The 19,208-nt window shown below is 41.4% G+C and overlaps 1 protein-coding gene across 2 annotated transcripts in view; it reads left to right on the forward strand.

The window, feature by feature from the left end:
• The first annotated feature begins 951 nt into the window (after positions 1 to 951).
• Positions 952 to 19,208, forward strand: part of Stard3nl (STARD3 N-terminal like) — a 39,875-nt gene continuing 21,618 nt past the window's right edge. Inside the window, exon 1 of one of the 2 annotated variants that reach the window (XM_028860147.1) lies at positions 952 to 1,053. The gene's annotated coding sequence lies outside the window, so the exon portion shown is untranslated. The remainder of the gene's footprint in view (positions 1,054 to 19,208) is intronic. The other variant, XM_028860154.2, reaches the window with a different exon arrangement.

Below are 19,208 nucleotides of genomic sequence, written 5' to 3' on the forward strand. Positions count from 1 at the left end.
AGTCCCTGATAGATGAAAAGAAGTACAAAAGAACACAACTGAAAATATCTTTGGCAAATGTTGAGTAATCAGATTTTTTTCCCTTGTTTGTGAATGTGAAAATTGATGAAACCAAAAAATTACTGCGAGATGTCCATTACTGCTAGACACATATGTATATCCTGTGCCACAGTGACACAACACTTTATAATATACCAAGATCAAATGTATAGCTATAGGCACCAATGGTGTGGTACAAGAATATCCATAGTGGCATCATTTTTAACTACTCCAAACTTTAAATAATCCAATATTGAGAAACAGTAGAATGGACAAAATTTGAAATTATAAACAAAACTGAGAATGTTAAAGTACTACATTATTCTTTTAATATATATCAATATTACAAACATAATGTATTACAATATTGCAAATATTACTTATTTTCTTTATTGCTTGGATCAAGTATAGACAAACAAGGAAGGAAAGATTTATTCTGGCTCGCATTTAGGGTACAATTAATCGAACATAGCAAAGAAGGTGTGGTAGCAAGAGTGTGAGACCTATGGTCAGAGGCATCCACTATCTGGAAACACATCAAGATGAATGTGGCTGCTCTGCTCATTTCTCTGTTTTATTTGTCCTGGGACCCCAGAACATGAATGTTGATCCTCACATTCAGGGTGGGTTTCTCACCTCAATTAATGCAACTTAGAAACTTTAGGATTACTTTTCACCGGCTGCAGCCCAAACCCTATAATGCGACTAATGAAGCCTTCACTAGAATCCCACAGGAAGTTGCAACTAACTATAACCTTGCAGTTGTAGGCGGGGCTTTGGAGGCTCGGCCTGATTCCAGACCTGCCCACTGCCTCCTTCCTGACCCGTCTACTGGTTGTCACGAAACTGATAATTCCTCAAACCAATCCACTGTTCCGGTGAGCAGCAGCGTCTGTGCGTGCTCAGCGTGTTGACGTCCCGGCGGGTCCCGCCCTGCAGCCCCGCCCCAGCCCGGCGGGCCTGGACCGCGGAGCCGGGTCTGCAGGCCAGCGGGCGGCTTGCGCCGCAGAGGAGGTAGGCTGTTTTCCCGAGCCCTGCGGGGCAGCTCGCAAAGGTTCGGGACTCGCAGGACTCCCCACGCCTGGCCAGGGCCATGCACCCTGTGGGTGCAAATCCGGCGGAGTGCGGGAGTGATGCTGGTCCCCGGGCCCACTCCCACACTCAACAGGAGGCGGGTGGTCCCGTGCCTTGGCCCTGTGCCACTCACCCGTCAAGACCGGGATGACATGCGGGTATGGGCTGACAGGTACTGTCAGTTACCGGCCTTTCGCCTGCATCAAGAAAAGCCCTAATATAACAAAATGAAACGAAAATTAAAGCATGAGTCACGAATGTTCTAGACTTGGGTTTAGCTCTCCGCTTTGCCCATTCATCCTGCCTTTTATTATTTGTTTGTTTGTTTGTTTGTTTAAAATCTCAGTAGCGTTCTTTCTCTTCCTCTTTTGGTCGGAACATGGGTGGACATCGTGGAACTTTCCTTAGTGTTCTCTCAATATGGCAGTTGTAAAGGCATTTGTCTCTATTCACAGATGGAATCACCGAATCCATCACTTGACCCAGTACTAGTTTGGGTAAGGTTAGTAAGGCTGAACACAGTGACGGGTTTAACTTCTCAGTGCACTAGAGTTACTTCAGCATGTCCCGTCTGATGTTTTTGTTTAAGGATCCTAAACGGATTTCTCATCTTTGCTTCATCTGCCCAGCATCCTCTTCTAGAGCAGGATTTGTACTATAAAGAACAATTTATAGTATTATGACTGTGTTTATGGATAAGTAAAATGCTGGATAAACATGACTATGAAGGGACAGTGTATACTGTGCCTCTCTCTACATCCACTACATGATAGGCATACATATGTACTATTTTGTATTGTTGAGAAGAATACATTTTTCTTTGAAATCTTCCTGTCTCAAACATGGACCTTTAAAGGTTACATCATCAAATGTATTAAAGAAAGGAAATTAAAACTGTTCTGAGGACTTATCTTCTCAGGATAGTGATTATCATTTGGATTTAATCATTAGACAGTTTATATGATGAATGTCTGTCTATGCCACATGTTGTTTAAGGTGTTGGAAATTGAGTATTGAACACTAGATAAGGTTCCTGCTCTCAAATTCCTTAGATTTTGGTGAAGATGGAGTATATGTGCAAATGAAAACATGGTTTTAGATAGTAATGAATGCTAGAAGATCAAGCAGTAAGACACATTGGTGTGACTATGGTATGTGGGATGCAGGAAAATGTCCCTGAACAGGTGATGGTGTGGATGAGACCTGACGTTTAGAGTGAGTCATGAGAAGATCAGGGAGTTTCCAGTTACAAGGCAAAGCCTGGAAGGAAAGAGGTGGCTTAGTGGGAGAGGAGTCCAGTATGACTCTAACAGGAAACAGTGGGCAAGTGGACCTTGGTTGGAGGTGATTCTGTACAATGAACAGGAATCTGAGGCCTGTGTGGAAGATCAGACTTTATAGGCACTCATAAACTCTTAGCTGCTTTCTGATTATTTTGATTATGAAATCATTGTTAATTCATTTTATATTTTTCTATTTGGGGGTCCTCTTAACACACAGTTATTTTTCCTTTTTGTTGTTGCTGTGTGCAAGACTCAAACCCTCTGCTGATCTTTAGCTCTAGCTTTATCTCCTTGCTCCCAGTCGTCAATCATTTCCAATACAGTCTTTACCTGCTTTCCATTTGGAAAGCACTGGTGGGCAGTCCTGCTCTGCTAAGAAAGTACAACAGTAAGTAGATTAGCCTTTTCCACTAGAATGTGTATTAATGACTAAGGATTACTCTGTATTTAATTCCTGCAGTTTTCTGGGCACATTGCATGCATTCTCTTCCTTCAGACATACCGCAAATGACAAAACTTTTCATCAGTGAAGAAAACATTCCCTCAGTCCCCTCAGCTAGACTGACGGAGGTCATTAGCTTTACTCCAGTCGATTTCACCATGCTCCATCCCTTCTCCACCAAGCATGTGACAGGATCTACAGGTTGATAGTGTTTCAAACTTGGTTCCTGATGTGACATTTTAGAGCTTATGTAGTGGACCTTTTCAGTGGAGAAGGTGTTCTGGAACCCTAGATAGGCAGTAGTTTCCCAAGCTCAGTGTGTGAAATGGCCAAGCATGCCAAATGCTCACCTCTAAATTTTCATGCTAGTATTTTATTTTGCTCTCTTTCTTTCTTGAAAATCCCTCATCAAAGAGTGTCTGCATATATCAAAGTACAGCGTGTCAATATCTAGAATACATTGTTCCTAAACTCATAGAAGGCAGTTTAAAAGCTGGGACAGTGCTTTTCCCTTGGACTAAAATAATCCTCTTTAATTTTCCCCCTTTTCTGAAGTAGATGTCAGCACTGTACATACGCCCTTCCTTTTTGTTAGAAGGTTATTGCTTGTAAGTGACTCCCAGCACAGTGATACATATGGCTTATAAGTGACGCCAAATACAGTGGTATATGATTGTAACACCAACTATATGCAGATCTCTGGAAGGGGGAAATCCCAAGTTGTAGGCCAGCCTTGGTAACTTAGCAAGACCCTGTCTTCTGATAAATAAGTCAGGATTGTAGCTCAGGGAAAGAATACTTGAGCAGCCCTGGATTCAATCCAAGGTACATCAGAATTTCTTTTTGATTCAAGTGTTAATTTCAGCAATATTTAAAAAAGATTTAAAAGTTGCTAATACTTTGCCAGCCTGATCTTATTCTTAGATGTGAGGTAATGTGGCATGCAGTGTGCTGGTTCATTGTTTCTGGTAGCCAGTAGATTTCTTCCCATGATTGAGGAAGCACTTGAGACAGCTCAATGATGTAATTTTTCTGATGCTGCATTTAAAAAGTAGAAACCAGTTTATAAACTTTATATGGTGGAAGGACCAGTTTGTTATATGGTGTAGCGTGGTCCTAAATTTTAAAAAGAACCATTAGTTTTAAGGTTCTCTTATTTGATGACCTACATTAGATTAGTAACTGGATTTATAAAAATTAAAAGCAGTAGGTTGATTTGCTTTCTGGCTGACCTGTTGTCATAATGGAAATTGAGTTTAATGGCTTTAGATTAATATTAATAGAACTGGCATCTTTCTTAAATGTGAGAAGATACTTAACATTTATGCAAAAGAGCTTTTTTTGCACTTTATCCCAAAATATCAAAACTGTGTATTTAGACCAAGTCTCATTGTTTGTAAGGATGCTCCCGCAACTAGTGCCTACATTCTTAGAGATCTAGGCTGTCCAAATCAGACCCCACATTATAGACATCCAGACTATCTGCTCATGGTGAGAGTCCTGTGCCCCATACAGGAACCCTGATGGCCTCAGTGACACTGCTTGTGTTCTGCTTGACAGCTGGCCAAAGCTATGCCTATGCCTCAGAGTCCTCTCTAATGTTGGACTTTCTCAATAAAACGTTTCTCTTGTCTCCATGATGTGAGCTTTCTCTTTTCGTAGCACTTTTGGGACAGTTTCTCTGCAACATGTTTTACTTTCATCCCTTTGGTCATGGGTTATCGGAGATGCATCCTCAAATCAGTGTTGGCTAAGGGGTTAAAGACTTCATCTGGGCTGTACACAGAGTGGTTTTTGCACTGTAGAGCTCTCTAGCTTTATTGCACATTCATTACCGTCTTTGAGAGAAGTGTTGGTAAGTGTTTCTTGGCTTTGATTCCACAGGACTGTCTTCCTGTTCCAGCTTGGGTCTGACTTCTATAGTTTCCAGCCTGTCCCTTTTGAGAAATTTAAATCTTTAGATGTAAATGTTGGAGCACATTGCTACTAAAAATGTCATGGTAAAATAGTTACAGTCATTAATATTGTTAATACAGATGGAAAAGCTGAGGTCCAGAGAGAGTGTGGCCTAGAGGCCCTTGGCTCCTAACCTGGGTCTGGTCAACACTTATGGCTTTTGCTGCACTTCAGAACTCTGGGCAAGCTCTTTGTTTTAGTCTTTCTGATATTTCCCTTCTTTGTGAACAGACTTAGATATGAAAGATGGTTCTTTTCTTGTGGTTAGTGGAGATCAGAGCCTCAGTTCTCACCCAGCTCTTTGACTCTGGCTGTTTAAGTCTGGAGGGTCTTCTTGTCAGGAACTGGGTAGGGCTCCTCTTGTCCTCCGAGTTTGAAAACTCTTTTGTTTTCTCTGGTTTTGTGACTAGTTAATCTTCACTTTATTAAATGCACGATTTGGCTTAGAACCTTTTAAGTTGAATCAGTTACAGATTTCTGTATCCTGTATCTCCCAGAACAATAGACTTTTTGAATATTGTTTATTGCTTATTATAGTATACTCTTATTTTTGTTTTAGAAAAATATATTCCATAATTCTTTGCATTCATCGCTTCCTGTTTGTTGATTTGATAATGCAGAATCAAGTAATTCCAGTGACATTTTTCTTTTCAAATTTATTTTAAACATTTATTTTTAATTACGTGTATATATGTGTGTGTTGGGGTGTGGGAATATGTACCTGTGAGTTCAAGCACCTGCAGAGTCCAAAAGAGCACCAATTCCCCTGGGGCTGGCGTTGAGGTGGCTGGCGTTGAGGTGGCTGGCGTTGAGGTGGTTGTTAGCCACGCCCACCAGCACTGAACTCAGGTCTTCTGCGGGGGGCATTATGTGCTCTTAATTGCTCTGCCACCCTTCAGCTCCCAGTGCCCTTCCTCGGTTCCTGTCTTGTAAATTCATCAAAGGGAACAACAGCTCTTGTTAGACGTTTCTTCAGCACAGGTGAAAGCACCAAGCCAGGACTTGCTTTGGCGTTGTTGCTAGTAATTAGCCCAGAAGATTTTCTGTGTCAAGAGCTGTGTCATAGGGTTATGGGGCTAGCCTTTGATTGTAGGAGGTCCAGGACCATCTTTGGTCTCTACCCGTAGATAGACAACTACACAAATGCCCCAGGGCAGCGAGCACATTCTCCCTAATATCTTGTCCAATTGGGAACCTCTGTTGTCTTTAATTTATTCCCCAAACCTCCCTCTAAGTTAGGTTGCAGTATTACTGTCCCTATCTTGCAAAACATTAAAACATAAAAAGGGTAAGTAACCTGGCCAAGGTGGCAATATTGGGATGTAAAAACGAAGCAGTGCTCCAACATAGCCCCTCTCTCTGATTTACCACTGTCAGTAACCTAAAGATCCTATAAATCAGAAGGAAAATTAAATGCCAGCAGGAGCCAGCTGATTCGAGAAGCAAATACAGTGACTGGGTGGCAAACTGGTGAGTCAAGAGAAACTAGAAACCTGGGGATTTCATTAGTGAAAATGTTCATCTCTGCATATTGACAGTTGATTCCCTGTTTAGGAAGTGTGTAAGCTAGCAATAAACACAGCCCCCACTGTTAGTTTGAGGTCTTTTTGGAGGCATAAGGTAGTGCTTTGATGACCTAAAGAGGTGTGCATCCACTTGATGACAGAAGTCGGGTACATGTTGAGTGGGGGGCACAGGTGGCAATGAGGATGGGCAAGTTAGGCATTGTCTTGTGTGCAGATCAAAGGTGGTCATCTAACATGCTCTGCACCGAGTCTGCTGCTGCTACAGACGAAACTGCCAGCTTTTAGCAGGGACAGGCATTCTTCATACTTTTCTTTTATGACTGCCACTTGCCCCAGTGTTTAAATAAACACCTCGTCTCACGGGGCATTGAGAAAACGTTGACTCTGGAATTGAGTGCCTCCATCCTGGAGAAATGAACCACAGCCATACTTCACATTGTTGAGAGCCTCTTACCCTGGAGTTCTTGTTTACCTTTCTTTGAACAAGGAAGTTCTCTGCCAACATTTTAGAAATACTGAACTCTTGCTGGCCTTTGGTGTTTGCCCTGTCCTTATGACCCTGCTCTCCTCAGCCCAGCCTTATGGGAAAGGAGCATTCACTCCCATGCTGTCCTTTCACAGCTCTCTCTGACTTGTCCACACACTTCTGTTCAGTCTCCCAGTAGTTTCCCTCAGCTCCCACCCCTGGGTTCCCCAGACAGAGGATAACCTACTGCTGGTGGACATGCTCATGCTTAATCCATTTTCAGTTGCCTTTGTCTTCCTCTTCATTGATACATTCATTGAACAGCTTTTCAGGTCATTCAAAGCCATGTTTCTTCTAAGCGTAGCCTTTTCTTGATGGCATTTCTGCTCACAAACTGATACTCAGCCTTCTTTGTATTATACCTGTTTGTACTTTGTTTTCAAACTACTTGTATAATTTGTACATAAGGATAGAGACGGTGCCTTTTGCATCTTACTTTACCTCACAGCAGCTAGCACAATGCTGTGCATGCAGTAGACGCAGTAAATCTGCATCTGTTTGGGTTGGTAGGTCCCAGGCATCTAGTTGATGTCTATGTGCTTTCTTGTGTGTACAGCACATTCGTGCTGTGCCTGTGCATATTGGAAAGACTGATGACCAATCTAATCTATTGAGGAAGATTAGGACATTTTTATTAAGCCCATTACCAAGAATAGAAACTGAAATTAATATTCTTTATTTGGGGGAAGTATAGTTGTATATACAGGAGAGTCAGGGCAAGGTTATACACACACACACACACACACACACACACACACACACACACACACACACACACTACACAGGGAGTTCATAAAACTCCAGCTCAGAAAAAAACAAAATATTCCCGGTATCTTGGTATATTAATATATCATGTTGAAATTCTAAACATGTATATAATTTTTTTTATTTTAGTTAGCAATTACCCAGACTCTATCCCTGCCCCCACCCCCTTTCTTTTTTGAGACCGTGTTTCTTTATGTAGTCCTGGCTGTCCTGGAGTTCACTATGTAGACTTGGCTAGCCTTGAACTCACAGAGATCCTCTTGCCTCGGCTTCCTGAGTGCTGGGTTTAAAGGCATGCTCCATCACTGCTGGCCCTCTATATGTTTATACATTGGTAATTGTAGTTATAAATCTAACAAGCAAATAAGATGTCTTGCATGTCCACCTTTGCTCTAGGATACAGAATTGTTCTCTAGGAGGTTTTCTGTTTGTACTTTTGTATTCTTGTTTTTCTTTTTCATTTGGTTTTGATTTTGGCAGGGCCTCATATAACCTAAACTGACTTTGAGGTCCCTATGTAGCTGAGGATAACCTTCACATTGTGCTGCTCCTGGCCCTGTCTCTAGAGTGGGTGCCACTACACCTGGCTTTCTAGGAGCTTTTAATGTGTAAGAAAAATAGTTAAGGATACCTCATTGTTCTATAGGAGCTTTGATATTATGCTTGACAAAAGACCTGTGAACAATGTGTGAAATATATAAGGTGGAGGAAATCCTTATTTTAGTTTCTATTTTTAAAAATACCTTTTTAACTTTTTAGTTAGTAATTACATCATTTCCCTCCTGTTTCTCCCTCCAGGTCCTCACATAGGTCCCTCTTTGCTCTCTTTCACATTCATGGCCTCTGTTTTCATTGTTGTTATATGCATGTGTTTGTGTATGTGTGTTCCTAAATACATAAGTAAACCTGCTCAGTTTGTATACTGTTACTTGTGTGTATATGTTTTCAGGGATGACCACTTAGTAGAATAGAGATTATCTTGAAGGTATCTATGCATGTCATACCTAGAGGAAGTAATCTATTACTAGAACAAAAGGACTGGTGTAGGATAATTTTATAAATAAGAGGTTTATTTTATAAATATATCTCCCAGTTAGCTTCTGCTGTCTCCTTGACACAGCCTAGAGTTAATCTGAGGGAGGCTCAGTTGGTGGATTGCTTGTATCAGATTAGTCCATGGACATGTCTCTGAGGGCAGTTTTTGATTGCTAATTGATGTAAGAGGGCCCAGCCCTCTGTGAGAAGAGCCATCCTTGGCAGGTGGGCCTGGGCTTTTTAAGAAAGGCAGTTAAATGCAAGTCTGGGGGTGAGCCAGTGAGCAGCACTCTTCCATGTTCCTGCTGCTACTGTTGGTTGAGTTCCTGCTCTGACTTCCCTCAGTGATGGACTGTGTTCTGAAGTATAAACCCAATAAACCCTTTTCTTCCCAAGTTGCTTTTGGTAATTGTATTTATCACAGCAACAGAGGCAAGAGAACAGCATGCCACCTTTTGCTAATTCATGCTATAGAATGGATACATCTTGAACACATTGTGATAAGTAAAAGAAGCTCCATACAAAATACAACATGTTCATTCATATGAAATATTCAAAACAGACCAGTGTTGTCAGGGCAGGGCAAAGGGGAGGAATGGGGAGTTACTGTGTAATTGCTATGAAATTTCCATTGGCAGTGCTGAAAATATTTGGAACTATATAGAGGTAAAATTATACAATATTGAGAATATGTTCAATGCCTCTGAATTGTACACTCAATTTTGATAATTTTATATTATGTAAAGTCCACCTCATTCTTAAAAAGAGAGGCTATTTAGCTCGTTGTTTTGGAGGATGGAAACCCATGGTCAGGCAGTTTGATAGCTCAGCCTCTGGCAAGGGTCCCGGACTGTCTCAGCGTAGCAGAGAAATGGATAGGGAAAAGCTCTGTGCAGAGATCACATGGTAAAACAGAAGACTCGGGGCCCGCAACTTCTCTTTTGTAATCTTGTGCCTTTTCCAGAACCAACCAGTCCCCGGAAACTGTAGTAATGTCTTTCTCCAGTGAGCCAATTACCCAAACCAGGCCCAGCCTCTTAATGCTTTCACCATCTGTTGAATGGCTTTCCACATTGAGAACCAAGATGCTGGCACCTGAGCCTTTGGAGGGGTACTGAGAAGCCCTTGGGGATGAGGAGAATGTTTTGAGGAGGTGACACATGAGCTTCCTTGAGCAGTGGATAGGCTGTTGATAGCTGGGTGATTGGCAGAATGGGCATTCTAGGTGAGCCTGAGGTATGGCAAAGGTGCAAATGCTGAAATCTGTACAAGGAACTCTGAGTTGTAAGCACAGCTGGAGTGTTAGGAAAGGAAAGCTTTGTTTCTGAGCACAGGGAGGGATGGGTGCTGGGAAACTGGTGAGGCTGGGTTGTTGGATGAGAGATGATTGAGAAGAGGCTGGTGAGAACTGGTAGGAGCCATGTTGTTCACCAGTGAGGATGGTGCCCGCAGCAGAGTCAGACTTAACATGGGTTCTTGTAGAGCTAGCTGTAGATAAGACCTTACTGGTGATTAGTGACTATTCTTAGATATTTGGAAGTGTTTATAGGTAATGTATATGTCAGTATCTTTGTTTAGTCACTATGATTTTGATTTTGTAATTACTTGGTTCTAAAAATGACAAGATTAAACTTTCTGAGAATGTTGTTACTTTGAAGTCTTTACAGATACCGAGTGAGGTTGTAGAGGTCCCGCTACAGCCTGATATGGTGGAGCATGCCTGTCATTCCTACACTTGGACTTCTGGGGAGGGGTAGAAGGTTCAGGGTTATCCTCTGATCCATAGCTGGCTCAAAGCCAGCCTGAGCTACATGAGACCTGAGGGGACAGAATGGAGGGAGAAAGGAAGAGGAAAAGAGAGGGAAACAGGGAGGTGTTTCACTATTGGGCATACAGCACACTGCTTTCTTGGAATATCAGCCTAGAGTTGCATGGCATCTCTCAGTGTTCTTTGTTCTTTTATGTGATTCCATCTTCTGAAGCACAAATTAGCCTGGTAAAGATGATCCTAGAAATTGTACCTGATTCTTGTCATTTGAAGACCTAGTTTCTTGTGTAAGTGTGAAAAAAATCTAATGAAAAGAGAGAAAGTAATACTTTTTTTTTTAAATCTAGGTATCAATATTTTAAGATTATATCTCTAGCTCACATTCACTGTAATTTCAACTACAGATGTTTATCTATGGTGGAGATTAGAAAATAATTTTTGAAGCTGTGGCCATTGTGTGTTTGTTGCATTGTAAGAAGTGACAGAACTTCTGCCTGTAAATACTCTTTGTCATAGATGGAAATGACTCATCCTTTTATTGGAGTTCTCTAGTTTGTGAAGGTGGTCTCAAGTGACTTCAGGGGAATTTGATGTTGTGTGTTCCCAGGTATTTCTCCTTGAGTCCTTCTTACATTAGAGACACCAAAGAGGCAGTGGGTTGATTTGCCATCAGTAGAATGACATTTGCAGGAGTTCTTGCCCCATCTTCCAGAGAAGAGTCCCGTGATATCAAATGACTAGGAACTCAGCTGTCTCTGAAGAGGCTTGTAGAGTGGGCTGACTACTTGCTAGGCTGCTTCTTGGAATGAAGCTGTTGTTTATCTCTATTAGAAAAGATAGGTCTGGGAAACATGAAGAGTATGTGATAAACCCAGTTCCAATTCTGGTCTTTGGGATGCAAGATAAATACCATAAGAGGTTCGATTTTAAAAATAATGCTTTTATTAATTATTTGAGAATTTCATACAAATGCAAAATACAGTGTATTTTGATCATATTCATCCCCTCTTCCAACTCTTCTCAGATCCTTCCACTTCCCCACCCAACTTCTTGCCCCTGCCCCCCAACATGTTCCATTTGTGATGACCAACTACTCCTGGGTATGAGGCCTGCCCTGGAGTGGAGTGTGGTTGATATATCAAATGTCACACCATTAAAGAAAATGAATTTATCTCTCTAAAAAGCAATCAGATGCCAAAAGATCATCAAATAAGGGTGGGTGGGATCTCATGCCCACTTCCCTCCTGTAAGCTGGGATTTTATCTGGATTTGTGTGTGCTTTCACAATCATTGTGAGTTTATATATGCATCTTCCTCTTTTGTCTGGAAACACTTTCTTTGAAGTCACCACCCTTTGCTCGTAAAGTCTTTCTGCACTGTCTTCCATAATGATCCCCCAGCCTTGAGGAGAGGGTGAGATAGAGACATCACATTAGGGCTTGTGCTGGTTAGTTTTTGTAACTTGACATAAGATAGAGTCATCTGGTTAGAGGGAACCTTATTTGAGAAAATGCCTCCATCAGATTGCCCTGTAGGAAAGTCTGTGGGAAATTTTCTTAGTTGATGATTGATGTGGGAAGGCCTAGCCCACTGTGGGTGATGCCAACCCTGGGCAGGTGGTCTGGGAAGGTATAAGAAAGGTAGCTGAATGTGAATTTGAAGAACAAGCCAGTAGTAAGTAGTGTTTCTCCATGACTTCTGCTTCCGATCCTATCTTCAGCTTCATGGTTGAGCTCCTGCCCTGCCCTTCCTCAGTAATAGATTGTGACCTAGGAATTGTAAGATGAAATAAATCCTTTCTTCCACAAGTTGCTTTGGGTCATGGTGTTTATCATAACAATAGAAAGTAAATTAAGGGGCTGGAGAGATGGCTCAATGGTTAAGAATTCATGCTGCTCTTCCAAAGGACCTGAGTTTGATTCCCAGTACAGTCTCATGGTTATCTTACAACCCCACCTGTAAATCCAGCTCCAGCAGGTGATCAGATGTGTCTGGCCTCAGTGTGCACCTGCATTTACATGTACATACCCATACACAGACCCACACACATACTTTAAAAGATAAATCTAAGAAAGCAAGCTAAGATTGGACTGACTGACGACTCACATCAAGCAATTCTGAATCTCTCTGCTTTAATTGCCATCTGATGCAAGAAGAAGCTTCTGATGAAGGTTGAACAGTGCATTAAGCTGTGGACATAGCAATGAGTCATGGGGGGGGCATTTTAGTACCATGTCCATTTAGCAAAATAATAGCAGGGTCTCTACTAGGGCCCATGACCTATCTAGCCACAGGATCTTGACCTTGTTGACAGTTTCTATCTAGCCACAGATTATTGGCCTCGTTGACAGTTATATACAACAACAACAACAAAGTTGGTTGGTTACTCCTATAGCTTGTATGCTGCTATTGCACCAGTGAGCATATGTTACCAGGCAGGGCACTATTGTAGCTTACAGGATTCACAGCTGGGTGAGATTGATGATTACAGTGGCATGCATATCATCATCAAGCATTATGAAGCAAGCCATTAGGGATGAAGCTTCTAGTTGAGTACCAGCTAAAATTTCCATGTTCTATGACTCAAGTATATTGGTATGATCAACAATTAGTCTTATGGTCAAATTCTGGAGAGGACCAAACAGCATTGGCAATAGCCTGTGTTTGGGATTATATGAGACTACTGGCCAACAACCCCAAAAGAGGTAACCCATTCCTCTGAGAGACTGAGGAAAAGAGTTTTAGGTGCTGTGTGGAGTTGAAATATTTCGAGTGTAATAACAGAGTCTAAGATGCAAAATCCATTTGAGTCCTAGAAGGGCCTTTCTAGGAGGAGACTCAGGATTGGGAAGAGACGGTAGGAATGGAGGATGGTTACTATGAAGACCCCGTTGTTCTGGTTATCCTAGAGTAACTGATAGCAGTTTCTGAAAAACATGAGAAAGAAATCAAAGAACAGTCTTGTTCCCAGAGCCCTTCTTGAGAGAGGCTTTCAGTGAAGCAGTGACGAGGTATGGCTGTAACATTCTACCCACATGACTCAGCAGTGCTAGAGTGACTATCAGGTATTGACCTCTTCAGGGCAGGTGAGCTGACAAGTCATATATACCACCCAACAGGACCTTGGCCACTTTGTGACATCTGCCATTTTGTCTGTGGAAGAAGAAAGACACATAGGCTGATGTCTTCCAGCCGTAGCCCAAGCAGCATCCTCAGTGACACCATTACTGTCTTGTGTTTGCACTGGAATTTTCCCCTTTCTTGAGTCAGTCCCTCGTTTTATTTTCTCGTTTGACTAGATGGAGGTTCTACTGGCAGCAGGGATTTTTGGTTCAATATTTTGAACTTTTTAAATGTTTCTAGTATTATATTTTCTTCATGACCAGGGCTTTCTTATTTACATGGGAACTCTTAGTAAAAACTCAAATAGGATCTATCCCCAAAGTGTTTTCTGTTCTGCAAATAAATTTACTTCATTTGTTCTTAATTTTTTTCTTATTTTTATAGTTTGAAGAGAATTCCCTCGATTCTGTGTTGACCCAGTAATATATGTATCTAGCCAGTATCTCTCCCCTGAACTTCTGGTTCTCCTCATAGCTTATTTTTATTTGGATCTGAATAAATACCCTCTACTTTATGCATCCAAACAGAATGGATATTCTGTCTCCTGCTGTCCTCCTTCTCTTCTCCATTTCAGCACACAGCAGCTCTTTATGTTCCTTCTGGTTCTCATTCCATTCCTCATGCCCAGTCTACCTCCAGACGCTCTGGCCTTGGCATGAGGACCAGGTAGTTTTTACCACTTCTGCTGCCATGACCTAGTCTCCATACATTTTCTTCTAAGTTACTGCCATGTTGTGTCTACCGAGAGCTCCCTGGATTCTGTTTCTCTTCACAGTGTACATACTTACTATACACACTGGTCATAATTGTCTTCTGGAGAACACCTTCTAGGGTACTCTGTCTTATTTGAGTGGAAGTCTTCATAGTGGTACCGGTGGCCCCACATACCCATGTCTTGTTGCCCTTCACAACAGTTCTCATCCCCTTGTGCTATCTCAACATGCTCCAGCAGCTCTGACTTGCTGGCCACAGTCCTTCCTGGGTGGCCAGCCAGCCTGCAGATGCTTTCATCCTGTTTTCTGCCTGGTACTTCTCCCTTATCTCCTGCTAGTTATTGCTCAGATGAACCCACTTAGTGACATCATCATGGCCGTCACAGTGTTTTCAAACCCTTATCTTTTCCTTATGTCTATGATCTCCAGAAGGTAAGCTCACCCAGCCTAGGAGATAGCCAGGTTTGTTAATCACTGAATTCCAGTGTTCAGAGGATGGCCTGCTGGAGCTCTGGTATGCAGCTGTGTTTGAGGAATGGGTGAAGTAGATGTGGTGTGTCCTTGGCAGCCTTTGGATTTTTCAGGCATTATCTCTTCTGAAATCTTATAGTACAGGTTCATATTTTGGTTCTCAGGACATAGTTTAAGCCTATCTCATAAATTATGAAAACACTATCACATTTTTATGCAGTCTTTGTATCTTAATATTTCTTTCAGCATACTTGTCAACTAAAAGTTTAGTAATATTTTTAATTTGTTAAAGGAATATTTTGTGTCCAATTATATTTATGTTGTCTATATGCTTGTATGTGCTGTCTATAGAATGATGTAGATGCAGTAACTCCATCCTCAAACGTGCTGCCTACATCCTGTGTGTTGTGGAGCTACTCTGAGGTAGTTTGCACGAATTGTGATGCTTAGTCTCCAGTGTTTCAACATGGGTCCTCTCTAGGAATGAGGGCATCCTATGTAACAAGTTCAAAATGCTAATCCATTCTGCAGTTGTCTTTTCAAGTGTTTCCTTTTTTTGTAGTTCTTAAAAAAATAACATTTTCAAGCCTGGTATTGGTGGTACATGCCTTTAATCCTAGCACTCAGGAGGCAGAGCCAGGCGCATCTCTGTGAGTTCAAGGCCAGCCTGGTCTACAGAGCAAGATCCAGGACAGGCACCAAAACCACACAGAGAAACCCTGTCTCAAAAAAACCAAAAAAAAAAAAAAAAAAAAAAAAATTGTGTGTGTGTGTGTGTGTGTGTGTGTGTGCGGTGGGGGGGGGGGTGGGGGGGTGGATGTGTCTAGGCTCATGGTGCTGTGGTGTGCGTGTGGAATTAGAAGACAGATTTGTGGAGTCTGTTCTGTTTTTCTGCCTTTCTGTGGGCTCCAGTGTCTAACTGGGGCTGTCATGCTTGGGCCACATGTGGCCTTACCCACTGAGCCATCTCATAGACCTGTGTGCTTGTTAAATTCCTTATTCAAGCCAGGCCTTTTCATCACTTTTATGTTTGCTCTTTATGTCCTTTTCATTTTGAAGAGTAGTCACACCACTGCATTTACTGTTTTGTTGACTGGTTTTGGTCTGTGATTGATTACTTCCTTATAATTGATTACTTCTATATAACTACATTCAGGTTAAACATTAATAGTGGGGACTATGCAGTAGTTGTTGTTACATGTTTATTGCGACACAATAAATGATATCATGTGAGCTTGTTCTAGCGTCCGTCCAGATGCTGACTGCCAGGTCTCCCCTCTATAAAGGCATATTGTCCCCCAACAGAAGTGAACTTATTCAAGAGGTAATACTTTGAGACTGTTCTCATAAATTTAAAATACTTGTTAGCATCTACTAATGTTTCTTGCCTAGAGAATCCCTGCACTGAGACTTGTAAACTGGCTTTTCTAATTTTCTTCCTCCTACATGTTTATCTGACCTCCTGCCTAATCTTCTGTTTTTACAATGTAGCCGTAATCCATTAAGATTTAGGTTTTTCCCAGCATGAATTCCAACCATGCTGTTATGAGTCATACTTATATCCATGTTCACACTGTCTCTGATTGGATAGTAGGTGGTCTTTCAAGACAACCTGCACAAATACTTTTTGGTCATGAGATTTTGTTTTTTGTCTTTTCTCTAAAAGTGTCCTCCACAGGCTCTAATAGATGCATAGAAAGAAAGCCTGTGTTCTTTCAATTAGCATACAGAATACTGGATTTTATTGTTACATCTCCTCACATTGCCGATCTCCCTCTCCCACTCACTTCTTCCAGCCCCTGATGCCCCACTCATGGTTTATATTCCTAATGTCTGTGTTTAGGTCTATGATCCATCTTGAATTAGTTTTTTTTTTTTTACATGATATAAGGTATATAAGGTAAAGGTTGAAATTTATTATTTTTTTTTTCAATTTTTATATGGTTGTCCTAGCATACCTCTCTGAAAACAAGCTTTATTTCTTCACTCTACTGCTTTGATATCCTTATCAAAAGTCAAATGCCCATATACATGTGGATCTATGTGGGGCCTACTATATCCCATGATCTATTCATCTATCCTTAACCTAGTGGCGTGCTGTTTTGATTGCTGAAACTTTAGGGAAAGCCTTTAAGATACATAGCCTTCTAGTTTGGTTCTATTTCAAGATTGCATTCTCATCTTTGCATTTTTTTTAAAAAAACTTAAATAAATTTTCTTTTATTTTTTGATATTATAATATTAGTACATCATTTATCCCTTCCCTTTCTTCCCTGTAAACCTTTCTGTATATCTCTTGTTCTTTTTCAGATTTATGACCCCTTTTTTCATTACATATGTATACAGATACATACATATTTCTAGAATCATAAACATATACATTTATTTCTAAATCCATGAACACAGCCTACGCAGTCCGTATAGTGATCTTGTATGAATGTTTTGGGGGGTGGCTATTTTGTATTGGGTAACCAGTGTACTATACCCTGGGGAAGGTTATTCTCCACTCTCAGCATTCCTTAGTTTCCTGTGCTTCTTTGTGTCGTAGAGGCCTCATGGGCATTCCCCATCCATGCTCACCATGTTAGCGTGGCCATTGTGATTGTCCTTGTTATCTCAGGGTAGTCATATTCATGGCTGTAGCTCCTGACATTCATGGGAGACACCGTCACAGCAATTCCCTGATCCTCTGCCTCCTACAGTCCTTCAGCCCCCTCTTTAGCATTGATCCCTGAGAGGGTTTTGTATTCATTGGGCCTGGCTCCACAATTCTGCATTTTAATTGGTTGTGGTTTTCTGTAATGGTCTCCATCTGTTCCAAAGAGGTATTTCCTTGGTGACAGGGTGAGAACTGTGCTTATCTGTGGGTATAAGAAGGACAAATGTTTAGAATGTACTTAGGGATTATGATGGTTTAGTAAACTGGCTGCCACTACTAAGCAGGGCAAGCTCCCTCTCACTATTTTATGGCATTTCTATAAAACATTGGGTGCAGAGGTAAAAGTCGTTCGTTTTTTCAATTAGTATACAAAATAATGGATTTTACTACTGTATCTCCATCCACTGTCGATCCCGCTCTTCCACCACTTGCAGTAGTGGTGGCTGTTTATTGTCTGGGTGTTGTCACTGCTGTGTGGAAACAGATGGGGTTGAAGTTCGCCTCCACTTTCCACACAGCATGGGGAGTAAAATGATCTGGAAGATGCAAACATGTCCCTGGAAGCAGACAGGATCTTTTTGTGCTCTCACTTTCCTGAGGAAACTGTGTGATGGGTGGGATAATATTGCTACAGGTTCAGTCATGTAGGTAAAGGAAACACTGTACAATTCAGGAAGTTGTCTCCTGTGCTAGTGCATTCAAGGCTATTCCTCACTTTCTTCGCTATCAGGTTCAGTGTATTTGGATTTATGTTGAGGTCTTTGATCCACTTGGACTTACTTGAGTTTTGTTCAGGGTGATAGATATGGATCAATTTGCATTCTTTTACATACTGAGAGCCAGTTGGACCAGCACCATTTGTTGAAGATGCTTCCTTTTTTCCATTGTATATTTCTGGCTTCTTTATCAAAAAACAAGTGTCCATAGGTGTGTGAATTTACATCTTGGTCTTTGATTCAATTCCATTGATCATAGTGTCTGTTTTTATGCCAATACCATGCAGGTTTATTACTACAGCTCTGTAGCACAGCTTGAAATCAGGGATGGCGATACCTCTGGAAGTTCTTTTATTGTACAGGATTGTTTTAGCTATCTTGGGTTTTTTGTTTTTCCATATGAATTTGTATATTGTCACAGGCTGTAAAGAATTGTGTTGGAATTTTGATGGGGATTGCATTGAATCTGTAGATTGCTTTTGGTAGGAGGGCTATTTTTACTATGTTAATCATACTGATCCATGAACATGGGATATCATTTCCTCTTCTGACATCTTCTTCAATTTCCTTCTTTAAAGACTTGAAGTTTTTATCATACAGGTATTTCACTTGCTTAGAAAGAAAGACAGTATGTACTTGCTTATAAGTGGATATTGGCTGTAAAGTAAAAGATAGTCATACTATGGTCCACAGACCCAGAGAGGCTAAGTAATGAGGGAATAAGGAGGTACCTAAGGGTCTCCATGGGAAGGGGAAATAGAATAAATTCCGGGTGTGGCCTGAGATTGGGTGGGGTTGGGAACAGGAGGGTTCAACTTTGGGGAAAGGACAAAATACTGGGAGAAATGACTGGAATTGGGGGCATTTTGGGGGTGAGGTGGAAACCTAGTGCAATGGAAAGTCCATGAATTTTACAAGAGTAACTCTACCAAAGATTCCTAGTAATGGGGGGGCACAGAATCTGAATTATCCATCTTCTGTAACCAGGCAAGGCCTCAAGTGGAGGGACTGGGACACCAACCCAGCCACACACTTTCAGTCTACAGTTTGTCCTGCCTGCAGAGTGCTCTGGGACCAGAGCCTAGCAGAATCCTCATCCAAGAGACCAGAAA

The sequence above is a fragment of the Peromyscus leucopus genome, chromosome 5 (genome assembly GCF_004664715.2).
Source record: "Peromyscus leucopus breed LL Stock chromosome 5, UCI_PerLeu_2.1, whole genome shotgun sequence".
NCBI classification, from domain to species: Eukaryota; Metazoa; Chordata; class Mammalia; order Rodentia; family Cricetidae; genus Peromyscus; species Peromyscus leucopus.